Here is an 18,874-nt window from a genome sequence, read left to right as displayed (position 1 = left end):
GCACTATACTAGACAGACATAAAGAGACTACACTACAGTTCTATTTGCAGTACACTGCACTATACTAGACAGACATAAATAGACTACACTACAGTTCTATTTGCAGTACACTGCACTATACTAGACAAACATAAAGAGACTACACTACAGTTCTATTTGCAGTACACTGCACTATACTAGACAGACATAAAGAGACTACACTACAGTTCTATTTGCAGTACACTGCACTATAGTGGACAGACATAAAGAGACTACACTACAGTTCTATTTGCAGTACACTGCACTATACTAGACAGACATAAAGAGACTACACTACAGTTCTATTTGTAGTACACTGCACTATACTAGACAGACATAAAGAGACTACACTACAGTTCTATTTGCAGTACACTGCACTATACTGGACAGACATAAAGAGACTACGCTACAGTTCTATTTGCAGTACACTGCACTATAGTGGACAGACATAAAGAGTCTACACTACAGTTCTATTTGCAGTACACTGCACTATACTAGACAGACATAAAGAGACTACACTACAGTTCTATTTGTAGTACACTGCACTATACTAGACAGACATAAAGAGACTACACTACAGTTCTATTTGCAGTACACTGCACTATACTGGACAGACATAAAGAGACTACACTACAGTTCTATTTGCAGTACACTGCACTATACTAGACAGACATAAAGAGACTACTCTACAGTTCTATTTGCAGTACACTGCACTTAACTAGACAGACATAAAGAGACTACACTAAAGTTCTATTTGCAGTACACTGCACTATAGTGGACAGACATAAAGAGACTACACTACAGGTCTATTTGCAGTACACTGCACTATAGTGGACAGACATAAAGAGACTACACTACAGTTCTATTTGCAGTACACTGCACTATACTAGACAGACATAAATAGACTACACTACAGTTCTATTTGCAGTACACTGCACTATACTAGACAAACATAAAGAGACTACACTACAGTTCTATTTGCAGTACACTGCACTATACTAGACAGACATAAAGAGACTACACTACAGTTCTATTTGCAGTACACTGCACTATACTAGACAGACATAAATAGACTACACTACAGTTCTATTTGCAGTACACTGCACTATACTAGACAAACATAAAGAGACTACACTACAGTTCTATTTGCAGTACACTGCACTATACTAGACAGACATAAAGAGACTACACTACAGTTCTATTTGCAGTACACTGCACTATAGTGGACAGACATAAAGAGACTACACTACAGGTCTATTTGCAGTACACTGCACTATAGTGGACAGACATAAAGAGACTACACTAAAGTTCTATTTGCAGTACACTGCACTAGGCTAGACAGACATAAAGAGACTACACTACAGTTCTATTTGCAGTACACTGCACTATAGTGGACAGACATAAAGAGACTACACTACAGGTCTATTTGCAGTACACTGCACTATAGTGGACAGACATAAAGAGACTACACTACAGGTCTATTTGCAGTACACTGCACTATAGTGGACAGACATAAAGAGACTACACTAAAGTTCTATTTGCAGTACACTGCACTAGGCTAGACAGACATAAAGAGACTACACTACAGTTCTATTTGCAGTACACTGCACTATAGTGGACAGACATAAAGAGACTACACTACAGGTCTATTTGCAGTACACTGCACTATAGTGGACAGACATAAAGAGACTACACTACAGTTCTATTTGCAGTACACTGCACTTTACTAGACAGACATAAAGAGACTACACTACAGTTCTATTTGCAGTACACTGCACTATACTGGACAGACATAAAGAACTAACACTACAGTTCTATTTGCAGTACACTGCACTATACTAGACAGACATAAATAGACTACACTATAGTTCTATTTGCAGTACACTGCACTATACTAGACAGACATAAAGAGACTACACTACAGTTTTATTTGCAGTACACTGCACTATAGTGGACAGACATAAAGAGACTACACTACAGTTCGATTTGCAGTACACTGCACTATACTAGACAGACATAAAGAGACTACACTACAGTTCTATTTGCAGTACACTGCACTATACTAGACAGACATAAAGAGACTACACTACAGTTCTATTTGCAGTACACTGCACTATAGTGGACAGACATAAAGAGACTACACTACAGTTCTTTTTGCAGTACACTGCACTATACTAGACAGACATAAAGAGACTACACTACAGTTCTATTTGCAGTACACTGCACTATAGTGGACAGACATAAAGAGACTACACTACAGTTCTATTTGCAGTACACTGCACTATAGTGGACAGACATAAAGAGACTACACTACAGTTCTATTTGCAGTACACTACACTATACTAGACAGACATAAAGAGACTACACTACAGTTCTATTTGCAGTACACTGCACTATAGTGGACAGACATAAATAGACTACACTACAGTTCTATTTGCAGTACACTGCACTATAGTGGACAGACATAAAGAGACTACACTACAGTTCTATTTGCAGTACACTGCACTATACTAGACAGACATAAAGAGACTACACTACAGTTCTATTTGCAGTACACTGCACTATAGTGGACAGACATAAAGAGACTACATTACAGTTCTATTTGCAGTACACTGCACTATAGTGGACAGACATAAAGAGACTACACTACAGTTCTATTTGCAGTACACTGCACTATAGTGGACGGACATAAAGAGACTACACTACAGTTCTATTTGCAGTACACTGCACTATAGTGGACAGACATAAAGAGACTACACTACAGTTCTATTTGCAGTACACTGCACTATAGTGGACAGACATAAAGAGACTACACTACAGTTCTATTTGCAGTACACTGCACTATAGTGGACAGACATAAAGAGACTACACTACAGTTCTATTTGCAGTACACTGCACTATAGTGGACAGACATAAAGAGACTACACTACAGTTCTATTTGCAGTACACTGCACTATAGTGGACAGACATAAAGAGACTACACTACAGTTCTATTTGCAGTACACTGCACTATACTAGACAGACATAAAGAGACTACACTACAGTTCTATTTGCAGTACACTGCACTATAGTGGACAGACATAAATAGACTACATTACAGTTCTATTTGCAGTACACTGCACTATAGTGGACAGACATAAAGAGACTACACTACAGTTCTATTTGCAGTACACTGCACTATAGTGGACAGACATAAAGAGACTACACTACAGTTCTATTTGTAGTACACTGCACTATACTAGACAGACATAAAGAGACTACACTACAGTTCTATTTGCAGTACACTGCACTATAGTGGACAGACATAAATAGACTACATTACAGTTCTATTTGCAGTACACTGCACTATAGTGGACAGACATAAAGAGACTACACTACAGTTCTATTTGCAGTACACTGCACTATAGTGGACAGACATAAAGAGACTACACTACAGTTCTATTTGCAGTACACTGCACTATAGTGGATAGACAAATATCTTTTGTAAAATACCATAAAAACTGGCAGGCAAGAAAGAAATGATGTTTCAAAGCCCCAAAATCCCCGGCCCCCTATTTAAAGAGACGGAATCTTCCAGCAAAGAACACAAAGAGACAGACGCAGGATCAACCTTCTCCAGAGAGACAAAACTCAACAAAGGCAAGGACACCAACTCCCTCTGGACATGGAGGAATTGCAGCTCTCAATTATGATGTGACTCATCACACTAAGCACTTCCAGATGGAGGACCAAGTCACTAGCACAGGTGTGTCGATGGCCAAGTCACTAGCACAAGTGTGTAGATGACCAAGTCACTAGCACAGGTGTGTCGATGGCCAAGTCACTAGCACAGGTGTGTCGATGGCCAAGTCACTAGCACAGGTGTGTAGATGGCCAAGTCACTAGCACAGATGTGTCGATGGCCAAGTCACTAGCACAGGTGTGTCGATGGCCAAGTCACTAGCACAGGTGTGTCGATGGCCAAGTCACTAGCACAGGTGTGTCGATGGCCAAGTCACTAGCACAGGTGTGTCGATGGCCAAGTCACTAGCACAGGTGTGTCGATGGCCAAGTCACTAGCACAGGTGTGTCGATGGCCAAGTTACTAGCACAGATGTGTCGATGACCAAGTCACTAGCACAGATGTGTCGATGGCCAAGTCACTAGCACAGGTGTGTAGATGGCCAAGTCACTAGCACAGGTGTGTCGATGGCCAAGTCACTAGCACAGGTGTGTCGATGACCAAGTCACTAGCACAGATGTGTCGATGGCCAAGTCACTAGCACAGGTGTGTAGATGGCCAAGTCACTAGCACAGGTGTGTCGATGGCCAAGTCACTAGCACAGGTGTGTCGATGACCAAGTCACTAGCACAGGTGTGTCGATGGCCAAGTCACTAGCACAGGTGTGGAGATGGCCAAGTCACTAGCACAGGTGTGTCGATGGCCAAGTCACTAGCACAGGTGTGTCAATGACCAAGTCACTAGCACAGGTGTGTCGATGGCCAAGTCACTTGCACAGGTGTGTCGATGGCCAAGTCACTAGCACAGGTGTGTCAATGACCAAGTCACTAGCACAGGTGTGTCGATGGCCAAGTCACTTGCACAGGTGTGTCGATGGCCAAGCCACTAGCACGGGTGTGTCGATGGCCAAGTCACTAGCACAGGTGTGTCGATGGCCAAGTCACTAGCACAGGTGTGTCGATGGCCAAGCCACTAGCACGGGTGTGTCGATGGCCAAGTCACTAGCACGGGTGTGTCGATGGCCAAGTCACTAGCACAGGTGTGTAGATGGCCAAGTCACTAGCACAGGTGTGTAGATGGCCAAGTCACTAGCACAGGTGTGTAGATGGCCAAGTCACTAGCACAGGTGTGTCGATGGCCAAGTCACTAGCACAGGTGTGTCGATGGCCAAGTCACTAGCACAGGTGTGTCGATGACCAAGTCACTAGCACAGGTGTGTCGATGACCAAGTCACTAGCACAGGTGTGTCGATGGCCAAGTCACTAGCACAGGTGTGTCGATGGCCAAGTCACTAGCACAGATGTGTCGATGGCCAAGTCACTAGCACAGGTGTGTAGATGGCCAAGTCACTAGCACAGGTGTGTCGATGGCCAAGTCACTAGCACAGGTGTGTCGATGACCAAGTCACTAGCACAGATGTGTCGATGGCCAAGTCACTAGCACAGGTGTGTAGATGGCCAAGTCACTAGCACAGGTGTGTCGATGGCCAAGTCACTAGCACAGGTGTGTCGATGACCAAGTCACTAGCACAGGTGTGTCGATGGCCAAGTCACTAGCACAGGTGTGGAGATGGCCAAGTCACTAGCACAGGTGTGTCGATGGCCAAGTTACTAGCACAGATGTGTCGATGACCAAGTCACTAGCACAGATGTGTCGATGGCCAAGTCACTAGCACAGGTGTGTAGATGGCCAAGTCACTAGCACAGGTGTGTCGATGGCCAAGTCACTAGCACAGGTGTGTCGATGACCAAGTCACTAGCACAGATGTGTCGATGGCCAAGTCACTAGCACAGGTGTGTAGATGGCCAAGTCACTAGCACAGGTGTGTCGATGGCCAAGTCACTAGCACAGGTGTGTCGATGACCAAGTCACTAGCACAGGTGTGTCGATGGCCAAGTCACTAGCACAGGTGTGGAGATGGCCAAGTCACTAGCACAGGTGTGTCGATGGCCAAGTCACTAGCACAGGTGTGTCAATGACCAAGTCACTAGCACAGGTGTGTCGATGGCCAAGTCACTTGCACAGGTGTGTCGATGGCCAAGTCACTAGCACAGGTGTGTCAATGACCAAGTCACTAGCACAGGTGTGTCGATGGCCAAGTCACTTGCACAGGTGTGTCGATGGCCAAGCCACTAGCACGGGTGTGTCGATGGCCAAGTCACTAGCACAGGTGTGTCGATGGCCAAGTCACTAGCACAGGTGTGTCGATGGCCAAGCCACTAGCACGGGTGTGTCGATGGCCAAGTCACTAGCACGGGTGTGTCGATGGCCAAGTCACTAGCACAGGTGTGTAGATGGCCAAGTCACTAGCACAGGTGTGTAGATGGCCAAGTCACTAGCACAGGTGTGTAGATGGCCAAGTCACTAGCACAGGTGTGTCGATGGCCAAGTCACTAGCACAGGTGTGTCGATGGCCAAGTCACTAGCACAGGTGTGTCGATGACCAAGTCACTAGCACAGGTGTGTCGATGACCAAGTCACTAGCACAGGTGTGTCGATGGCCAAGTCACTAGCACAGGTGTGTCGATGGCCAAGTCACTAGCACAGGTGTGTCGATGGCCAAGTCACTAGCACAGGTGTGTCAATGACCAAGTCACTAGCACAGGTGTGTCGATGGCCAAGTCACTTGCACAGGTGTGTCGATGGCCAAGCCACTAGCACAGGTGTGTCGATGACCAAGTCACTAGCACAGGTGTGTCGATGACCAAGTCACTAGCACAGGTGTGTCGATGGCCAAGTCACTAGCACAGGTGTGTCGATGGCCAAGTCACTAGCACAGGTGTGTCGATGGCCAAGTCACTAGCACGGGTGTGTCGATGGCCAAGTCACTAGCACAGGTGTGGAGATGACCAACTTAGTCCAACATGTCTGTCAATGCCCAACTTAGTCCAACATGTGCGTCAATGCCCAACTTAGTCCAACATGTTTGTCAATGCTGAACTTAGTCCAACATGTGTGTCAATGCCCAACTTAGTCCAACATGTGCGTCCATTCCCAACTTAGTCCAACATGTGTGTCAATGCCCAACTTAATGTAACATGTGCGTCAATGCCCAACTTAGTCCAACATGTGCCTCAATGCCCAACTTAGTCCAACATGTGCATCAATGCCCAACTTAGTCCAACATGTGTGTCAATGCCCAACTTAGTCCAACATGTGTGTGTCAATGCCCAACTTAGTCCAACATGTGTGTCAATGCCCAACTTAGTCCAACATGTGCGTCAATGTCCAACTTAGTCCACCGTGTGTGTCAATGCCCAACTTAGTCCAACATGTGTGTCAATGCCCAACTTAGTCCAACATGTGCGTCAATGCCCAACTTAGTCCAACATGTGCGTCAATGCCCAAATTAGTCCAACATGTGCCTCAATGCCCAACTTAGTCCAACATGTGTGTCAATGCCCAACTTAGTCCAACATGTGCGTCAATGCCCAACTTAGTCCAACATGTGCGTCAATGCCCAAATTAGTCCAACATGTGCCTCAATGCCCAACTTAGTCCAACATGTGTGTCAATGCCCAACTTAGTCCAACATGTGCGTCAATGCCCAAATTAGTCCAACATGTGCCTCAATGCCCAACTTAGTCCAACATGTGTGTCAATGCCCAACTTAGTCCAACATGTGCGTCAATGCCCAACTTAGTCCAACATGTGCGTCAATGCCCAAATTAGTCCAACATGTGCCTCAATGCCCAACTTAGTCCAACATGTGTGTCAATGCCCAACTTAGTCCAACATGTGTGTCAATGCCCAACTTAGTCCAACATGTGCGTCAATGCCCAACTTAGTCCAACATGTGCGTCAATGCCCAAATTAGTCCAACATGTGCCTCAATGCCCAACTTAGTCCAACATGTGTGTCAATGCCCAACTTAGTCCAACATGTGTGTCAATGCCCAACTTAGTCCAACATGTGCGTCAATGTCCAACTTAGTCCACCATGTGTGTCAATGCCCAACTTAGTCCAACATGTGCGTCAATGCCCAACCTAGTCCAACATGTGTGTCAATGCCCAACTTAGTCCAACATGTGCGTCAATGCCCAACCTAGTCCAACATGTGCGTCAATGCCCAACTTAGTCCAAAATGTGTGTCAATGCCAACTTAGTCCAACATGTGTGTCAATGCCCAACTTAGCCCAACATGTGCGTCAATGCCCAACTTAGCCCAACATGTGCGTCAATGACCAACTTAGTCCAACATGTCTATCAATGCCCAACTTAGTCCAACATGTGCGTCAATGCCCAACTTAGTCCAACATGTGTGTCAATGCCCAACTTAGTCCAACATGTGCGTCAATGCCCAACTTAGTCCAACATGTGTGTCAATGCCCAACTTAGTCCAACATGTGCGTCAATGCCCAACTTAGTCCAACATGTGTGTCAATGCCCAACTTAGTCCAACATGTGCGTCAATGCCCAACTTAGTCCAACATGTGTGTCAATGCCCAACCTAGTCCAACATGTGTGTCAATGACCAACTTAGTCCAACATGTCTATCAATGCCCAACTTAGTCCAACATGTGCGTCAATGCCCAACTTAGTCCAACATGTGTGTCAATGCCCAACTTAGTCCAACATGTGTGTCAATGCCCAACCTAGTCCAACATGTGTGTCAATGACCAACTTAGTCCAACATGTCTATCAATGCCCAACTTAGTCCAACATGTGCGTCAATGCCCAACTTAGTCCAACATGTGTGTCAATGCCCAACTTAGTCCAACATGTGTGTCAATGCCCAACTTAGTCCAACATGTGTGTCAATGCCCAACTTAGCCCAACATGTGCGTCAATGCCCAACTTAGTCCAACATGTGTGTCAATGCCCAACTTAGTCCAACATGTGCGTCAATGCCCAACTTAGTCCAACATGTGCGTCAATGCCCAACTTAGTCCAACATGTGCGTCAATGCCCAACTTAGTCCAACATGTGTGTCAATGCCCAACTTAGTCCAAAATGTGTGTCAATGCCCAACTTAGTCCAACATGTGCGTCAATGCCCAACTTAGTCCAACATGTGTGTCAATGCCCAACTTAGTCCAACATGTGCGTCAATGCCCAACTTAGTCCAACATGTGTGTCAATGCCCAACTTAGTCCAACATGTGTGTCAATGCCCAACTTAGTCCAACATGTCCGTCAATGCCCAAGCAGTCAAAACATATTCTGGATTACCCAGAATTCTCTGTTTTCTGGGACATTTCGCTAAATTTTTACCTGGCATAATTGCCACATTTCTCACCCAATTCAAAGCCTTCCACCATCCATACACTCCACTCACCTTGGATCATCAAACTATCAATCAATCAATCAACATTTATTTCAATAGCCCGAAATCACAAGAATCTCAAAGGGCTGCACAAGTCACAACAACACCCGAGGTTCAGCGCCCACATAAGGGCAAGGAAAAACTTACAACTCAGTGGGACGTGGATGACAATGACTATGAAAAAACTCTGGAGAGGACCGCAAATGTGAATGACTCATGAAAGTAGCTTACCACCAGCAGGTGTGAATGAATATAAATCTAATCCATTATTATTATTATCATGATTATCATTATTATGATGATTATTATTATGATGATGATGATTGTAATTATTATGATAATTCCCAGGCAGCATGAATGGGTTCAGTATCAATTCCAATGCAAATGCTAGCCTGCCTCATAGTGTTGCCACCTATTAGACTGAAATGAGGGCAAAGTACATCATGAACATTGTAGGTCTTCTCCTGGTGAAATGTCAGTGATGGTGGACTCACTCGGCAGCGTGATGACATGGTGAGTGTTGACTCGGCAGCGTGATGACATGGTGAGTGTTGGGGAAGAAAGAAGACGATCATACGATACGGCAAGTTGCCAGCCCTGGTGCACTTAGTCAGGAAGGCAAGCGAGCGTGATGATACTGATGCTGATGCACCGCTCTTGTCCTACGTCTTGCACAGCTGTCAAGGCAACAATAGTTGAAAGCCGCTTTCTGTCATGTGGAACAGATGAGCACTTAAAGGATATCAGATGGGAACAAGACTTTTGCTGTCCCCTCTGTATGGGACCAACATGGAGACAGATGTAGTCCTCTGTATGGGACTAACATGGAGACAGATGTAGTCCTCTGTATGGGACCAACATGGAGACACATGTAGTCCTCTGTATGGGACCAACATGGAGACAGATGTAGTCCTCTGTATGGGACCAACATGGAGACACATGTAGTCCTCTGTATGGGACCAACATGGAGACAGATGTAGTCCTCTGTATGGGACCAACATGGAGACAGATGTAGTCCTCTGTATGGGACCAACATGGAGACACATGTAGTCCTCTGTATGGGACCAATATGGAGACACATGTCGTCCTCCGTATGGGACCAACATGGAGACAGATGTAGTCCTCTGTATGGGACCAACATGGAGACAGATGTAGTCCTCTGTATGGGACCAACATGGAGACACATGTAGTCCTCTGTATGGGACCAACATGGAGACACATGTAGTCCTCTGTATGGGACCAACATGGAGACAGATGTAGTCCTCTGTATGGGACCAGCATGGAGACACATGTAGTCCTCTGTATGGGACCAACATGGAGACAGATGTAGTCCTCTGTATGGGACCAACATGGAGACAGATGTAGTCCTCTGTATGGGACCAACATGGAGACAGATGTAGTCCTCTGTATGGGACCAACATGGAGACAGATGTAGTTCTCTGTATGGGACCAACATGGAGACACATGTAGTCCTCTGTATGGGACCAACATGGAGACAGATGTAGTCCTCTGTATGGGACCAACATGGAGACAGATGTAGTCCTCTGTATGGGACCAACATGGAGACAGATGTAGTCCTCTGTATGGGACCAACATGGAGACAGATGTAGTCCTCTGTATGGGACCAACATGGAGACAGATGTAGTCCTCTGTATGGGACCAACATGGAGACAGATGTAGTCCTCTGTATGGGACCAACATGGAGACAGATGTAGTCCTCTGTATGGGACCAACATGGAGACAGATGTAGTCCTCTGTATGGGACCAACATGGAGACAGATGTAGTCCTCTGTATGGGACCAACATGGAGACAGATGTAGTCCTCTGTATGGGACCAACATGGAGACACATGTAGTCCTCTGTATGGGACCAATATGGAGACAGATGTAGTCCTCTGTATGGGACCAACATGGAGACACATGTAGTCCTCTGTATGGGACCAATATGGAGACAGATGTAGTCCTCTGTATGGGACCAATATGGAGACAGATGTAGTCCTCTGTATGGGACCAACATGGAGACAGATGTAGTCCTCTGTATGGGACCAACATGGAGACAGATGTAGTCCTCTGTATGGGACTAACATGGAGACACATGTAGTCCTCTGTATGGGACCAACATGGAGACGGATGTAGTCCTCTGTATGGGACTAACATGGAGACACATGTAGTCCTCTGTATGGGACCAACATGGAGACAGATGTAGTCCTCTGTATGGGACCAACATGGAGACACATGTAGTCCTCTGTATGGGACCAATATGGAGACATATGTAGTCCTCTGTATGGGACCAACATGGAGACAGATGTAGTCCTCTGTATGGGACTAACATGGAGACACATGTAGTCCTCTGTATGGGACCAACATGGAGACAGATGTAGTCCTCTGTATGGGACTAACATGGAGACACATGTAGTCCTCTGTATGGGACCAACATGGAGACAGATGTAGTCCTCTGTATGGGACCAACATGGAGACACATGTAGTCCTCTGTATGGGACCAATATGGAGACAGATGTAGTCCTCTGTATGGGACCAATATGGAGACACATGTAGTCCTCTGTATGGGACCAATATGGAGACAGATGTAGTTCTCTGTATGGGACCAACATGGAGACAGATGTAGTCCTCTGTATGGGACCAACATGGAGACACATGTAGTCCTCTGTATGGGACCAACATGGAGACAGATGTAGTCCTCTGTATGGGACCAACATGGAGACAGATGTAGTCCTCTGTATGGGACCAACATGGAGACACATGTAGTCCACTGTATGGGACCAACATGGAGACAGATGTAGTCCTCTGTATGGGACCAATATGGAGACACATGTAGTCCACTGTATGGGACCAACATGGAGACAGATGTAGTCCTCTGTATGGGACCAACATGGAGACACATGTAGTCCTCTGTATGGGACCAATATGGAGACAGATGTAGTCCACTGTATGGGACCAACATGGAGACACATGTAGTCCTCTGTATGGGACCAACATGGAGACACATGTAGTCCTCTGTATGGGACCAATATGGAGACGGATGTAGTCCTCTGTATGGGACCAATTTGGAGACAGATGTAGTCCTCTGTATGGGACCAACATGGAGACAGATGTAGTCCTCTGTATGGGACCAACATGGAGACAGATGTAGTCCTCTGTATGGGACCAACATGGAGACAGATGTAGTCCTCTGTATGGGACCAACATGGAGACAGATGTAGTCCTCTGTATGGGACCAACATGGAGACAGATGTAGTCCTCTGTATGGGACCAACATGGAGACACATGTAGTCCTCTGTATGGGACCAATATGGAGACAGATGTAGTCCTCTGTATGGGACCAACATGGAGACACATGTAGTCCTCTGTATGGGACCAACATGGAGACACATGTAGTCCTCTGTATGGGACCAATATGGAGACAGATGTAGTCCTCTGTATGGGACCAACATGGAGACAGATGTAGTCCTCTGTATGGGACCAACATGGAGACAGATGTAGTCCTCTGTATGGGACTAACATGGAGACACATGTAGTCCTCTGTATGGGACCAACATGGAGACAGATGTAGTCCTCTGTATGGGACTAACATGGAGACACATGTAGTCCTCTGTATGGGACCAACATGGAGACAGATGTAGTCCTCTGTATGGGACCAACATGGAGACACATGTAGTCCTCTGTATGGGACCAATATGGAGACATATGTAGTCCTCTGTATGGGACCAACATGGAGACAGATGTAGTCCTCTGTATGGGACTAACATGGAGACACATGTAGTCCTCTGTATGGGACCAACATGGAGACAGATGTAGTCCTCTGTATGGGACTAACATGGAGACACATGTAGTCCTCTGTATGGGACCAACATGGAGACAGATGTAGTCCTCTGTATGGGACCAACATGGAGACACATGTAGTCCTCTGTATGGGACCAATATGGAGACAGATGTAGTCCTCTGTATGGGACCAATATGGAGACAGATGTAGTCCTCTGTATGGGACCAACATGGAGACAGATGTAGTCCTCTGTATGGGACCAACATGGAGACAGATGTAGTCCTCTGTATGGGACTAACATGGAGACACATGTAGTCCTCTGTATGGGACCAACATGGAGACAGATGTAGTCCTCTGTATGGGACCAATATGGAGACAGATGTAGTTCTCTGTATGGGACCAACATGGAGACAGATGTAGTCCTCTGTATGGGACCAACATGGAGACACATGTAGTCCTCTGTATGGGACCAACATGGAGACAGATGTAGTCCTCTGTATGGGACCAACATGGAGACAGATGTAGTCCTCTGTATGGGACCAACATGGAGACACATGTAGTCCACTGTATGGGACCAACATGGAGACAGATGTAGTCCTCTGTATGGGACCAACATGGAGACACATGTAGTCCTCTGTATGGGACCAATATGGAGACAGATGTAGTCCACTGTATGGGACCAACATGGAGACACATGTAGTCCTCTGTATGGGACCAACATGGAGACACATGTAGTCCTCTGTATGGGACCAATATGGAGACGGATGTAGTCCTCTGTATGGGACCAATATGGAGACAGATGTAGTCCTCTGTATGGGACCAACATGGAGACAGATGTAGTCCTCTGTATGGGACCAACATGGAGACAGATGTAGTCCTCTGTATGGGACTAACATGGAGACACATGTAGTCCTCTGTATGGGACCAACATGGAGACAGATGTAGTCCTCTGTATGGGACCAATATGGAGACAGATGTAGTTCTCTGTATGGGACCAACATGGAGACAGATGTAGTCCTCTGTATGGGACCAACATGGAGACAGATGTAGTCCTCTGTATGGGACCAACATGGAGACACATGTAGTCCTCTGTATGGGACCAACATGGAGACACATGTAGTCCTCTGTATGGGACCAACATGGAGACAGATGTAGTCCTCTGTATGGGACCAACATGGAGACACATGTAGTCCTCTGTATGGGACCAACATGGAGACAGATGTAGTCCTCTGTATGGGACCAACATGGAGACACATGTAGTCCTCTGTATGGGACCAACATGGAGACAGATGTAGTCCTCTGTATGGGACCAACATGGAGACAGATGTAGTCCTCTGTATGGGACCAACATGGAGACAGATGTAGTCCTCTGTATGGGACCAACATGGAGACACATATAGTCCTCTGTATGGGACCAACATGGAGACACATGTAGTCCTCTGTATGGGACCAACATGGAGACACATGTAGTCCTCTGTATGGGACCAACATGGAGACAGATGTAGTCCTCTGTATGGGACCAACATGGAGACGAATGTAGTCCACTGTATGGGACCAACATGGAGACGAATGTAGTCCTCTGTATGGGACCAACATGGAGACAGATGTAGTCCTCTGTATGGGACCAACATGGAGACGAATGTAGTCTACTGTATGGGACCAACATGGAGACGAATGTAGTCCTCTGTATGGGACCAACATGGAGACAGATGTAGTCCTCTGTATGGGACCAACATGGAGACGAATGTAGTCCACTGTATGGGACCAACATGGAGACAGATGTAGTCCTTTGTATGGCACCAACATGGAGACAGATGTAGTCCTCTGTATGGGACCAACATGGAGACACATGTAGTCCTCTGTATGGGACCAACATGGAGACACATGTAGTCCTCTGTATGGGACCAACATGGAGACACATGTAGTCCTCTGTATGGGACCAATATGGAGACAGATGTAGTCCTCTGTATGGGACCAACATGGAGACACATGTAGTCCTCTGTATGGGACCAACATGGAGACACATGTAGTCCTCTGTATGGGACCAACATGGAGACACATGTAGTCCTCTGTATGGGACCAATATGGAGACAGATGTAGTCCTCTGTATGGGACCAATATGGAGACAGATGTAGTCCTCTGTATGGGACCAATATGGAGACAGATGTAGTCCTCTGTATGGGACCAATATGGAGACAGATGTAGTCCTCTGTATGGGACCAACATGGAGACACATGTAGTCCTCTGTATGGGACCAACATGGAGACAGATGTAGTCCTCTGTATGGGACCATCATGGAGACACATGTAGTCCTCTGTATGGGACCAACATGGAGACAGATGTAGTCCTCTGTATGGGACCAACATGGAGACGAATGTAGTCCTCTGTATGGGACCAACATGGAGACGAATGTAGTCCACTGTATGGGACCAACATGGAGACAGATGTAGTCCTCTGTATGGGACCAACATGGAGACAGATGTAGTCCTCTGTATGGGACCAACATGGAGACACATGTAGTCCTCTGTATGGGACCAACATGGAGACAGATGTAGTCCTCTGTATGGGACCAACATGGAGACACATGTAGTCCTCTGTATGGGACCAACATGGAGACACATGTAGTCCTCTGTATGGGACCAACATGGAGACAGATGTAGTCCTCTGTATGGGACCAACATGGAGACACATGTAGTCCTCTGTATGGGACCAACATGGAGACAGATGTAGTCCTCTGTATGGGACCAATATGGAGACACATGTAGTCCTCTGTATGGGACCAACATGGAGACAGATGTAGTCCTCTGTATGGGACCAACATGGAGACAGATGTAGTCCTCTGTATGGGACCAACATGGAGACACATGTAGTCCTCTGTATGGGACCAACATGGAGACAGATGTAGTCCTCTGTATGGGACCAACATGGAGACACATGTAGTCCTCTGTATGGGACCAACATGGAGACACATGTAGTCCTCTGTATGGGACCAACATGGAGACAGATGTAGTCCTCTGTATGGGACCAACATGGAGACACATGTAGTCCTCTGTATGGGACCAACATGGAGACACATGTAGTCCTCTGTATGGGACCAACATGGAGACAGATGTAGTCCTCTGTATGGGACCAACATGGAGACACATGTAGTCCTCTGTATGGGACCAACATGGAGACAGATGTAGTCCTCTGTATGGGACCAACATGGAGACACATGTAGTCCTCTGTATGGGACCAACATGGAGACAGATGTAGTCCTCTGTATGGGACCAACATGGAGACACATGTAGTCCTCTGTATGGGACCAATATGGAGACAGATGTAGTCCTCTGTATGGGACCAACATGGAGACACATGTAGTCCTCTGTATGGGACCAACATGGAGACACATGTAGTCCTCTGTATGGGACCAACATGGAGACACATGTAGTCCTCTGTATGGGACCAATATGGAGACAGATGTAGTCCTCTGTATGGGACCAATATGGAGACAGATGTAGTCCTCTGTATGGGACCAATATGGAGACAGATGTAGTCCTCTGTATGGGACCAATATGGAGACAGATGTAGTCCTCTGTATGGGACCAACATGGAGACACATGTAGTCCTCTGTATGGGACCAACATGGAGACAGATGTAGTCCTCTGTATGGGACCATCATGGAGACACATGTAGTCCTCTGTATGGGACCAACATGGAGACAGATGTAGTCCTCTGTATGGGACCAACATGGAGACGAATGTAGTCCTCTGTATGGGACCAACATGGAGACGAATGTAGTCCACTGTATGGGACCAACATGGAGACAGATGTAGTCCTCTGTATGGGACCAACATGGAGACAGATGTAGTCCTCTGTATGGGACCAACATGGAGACACATGTAGTCCTCTGTATGGGACCAACATGGAGACAGATGTAGTCCTCTGTATGGGACCAACATGGAGACACATGTAGTCCTCTGTATGGGACCAACATGGAGACAGATGTAGTCCTCTGTATGGGACCAACATGGAGACACATGTAGTCCTCTGTATGGGACCAACATGGAGACAGATGTAGTCCTCTGTATGGGACCAACATGGAGACACATGTAGTCCTCTGTATGGGACCAACATGGAGACAGATGTAGTCCTCTGTATGGGACCAACATGGAGACACATGTAGTCCTCTGTATGGGACCAACATGGAGACAGATGTAGTCCTCTGTATGGGACCAACATGGAGACAGATGTAGTCCTCTGTATGGGACCAACATGGAGACAGATGTAGTCCTCTGTATGGGACCAACATGGAGACGAATGTAGTCCACTGTATGGGACCAACATGGAGACACATGTAGTCCTCTGTATGGGACCAACATGGAGACAGATGTAGTCCTCTGTATGGGACCAACATGGAGACAGATGTAGTCCTCTGTATGGGACCAACATGGAGACAGATGTAGTCCTCTGTATGGGACCAACATGGAGACAGATGTAGTCCTCTGTATGGGACCAACATGGAAACAGATGTAGTCCTCTGTATGGGACCTACATGGAGACACATGTAGTCCTCTGTATGGGACCAACATGGAGACACATGTAGTCCTCTGTATGGGACCAACATGGAGACAGATGTAGTCCTCTGTATGGGACCAACATGGAGACAGATGTAGTCCACTGTATGGGACCAACATGGAGACACATGTAGTCCTCTGTATGGGACCAACATGGAGACAGATGTAGTCCTCTGTATGGGACCAACATGGAGACACATGTAGTCCTCTGTATGGGACCAACATGGAGACAGATGTAGTCCTCTGTATGGGACCAACATGGAGACAGATGTAGTCCTCTGTATGGGACCAATATGGAGACAGATGTAGTCCTCTGTATGGGACCAACATGGAGACAGATGTAGTCCTCTGTATGGGACCAACATGGAGACAGATGTAGTCCTCTGTATGGGACCAACATGGAGACAGATGTAGTCCTCTGTATGGGACCAATATGGAGACAGATGTAGTCCTCTGTATGGGACCAACATGGAGACAGATGTAGTCCTCTGTATGGGACCAACATGGAGACACATGTAGTCCTCTGTATGGGACCAACATGGAGACACATGTAGTCCTCTGTATGGGACCAACATGGAGACGAATGTAGTCCTCTGTATGGGACCAACATGGAGACAGATGTAGTCCTCTGTATGGGACCAACATGGAGACGAATGTAGTCCACTGTATGGGACCAACAAGGAGACAGATGTAGTCCTCTGTATGGGACCAACATGGAGACACATGTAGTCCTCTGTATGGGACCAACATGGAGACAGATGTAGTCCTCTGTACTACCTGCACATATGTGTTCAATCCCAGTACTACCTGCACATATGTGTTCAATCCCAGTACTACCTGGAATTAAAAATGTTCTAGGAACTCCAACAAGTCCCTACAGTCAGTAAAGGACTTATGATTGCACACTTGTCTTCTGATGTAATAGACAACAAACGTATGTCTGCATCCCTACTTTCTATCAGCAGAACAAACTACCATCAGTCTTCAAAATCATGATAGTCCAGGATAAACTTAATACGACTATCCTGTTTTTTTCTGCGTTGCTTGTGTATTCTCCGTGCACGGACCCTCCCCTGACATCCCGCCTGATTAAAACTCTGGCGGCGGTCTCCTCAGCTTTGATTGATGTCATTGTGGAGGACAATTGTCTGATTTCCCAGTGGTGTCCCCAGCAGGGGACAATGCTCGGTTCTAGCAGTTTCTCAGATTGATCAGTTTATTTGTGTGGAACCTGAAATGTTTCCACCGAGCCCAAAAAAAAAAAGGGATTTTCTGGCTAGGAGGACCCAGGTAAGTGCCAGATAAGATATGTGAACTGAATCGAATCAGAAAATAATCCTCTCAAGATTAAGACTGCAACCTCACATATGAATCCATGTCCAAGAACATTTGCATGCAGGATTTCATCTCCAATAAGCAGATTTCTAAGATCTAATCTCAAAGGGTCCTATGTTGCAAAACCGACCTTTCTTACCTATTAGTACCTGCTGTTGTGTATTTGTATTTGGGACTTGTGTAACGGAGCAATGCTGGCC

The sequence above is a fragment of the Nerophis ophidion genome, linkage group LG19 (assembly GCF_033978795.1).
Source record: "Nerophis ophidion isolate RoL-2023_Sa linkage group LG19, RoL_Noph_v1.0, whole genome shotgun sequence".
Taxonomy (NCBI): Eukaryota; Metazoa; Chordata; class Actinopteri; order Syngnathiformes; family Syngnathidae; genus Nerophis; species Nerophis ophidion.
Note: the sequence above shows the minus strand (reverse complement) of the source record.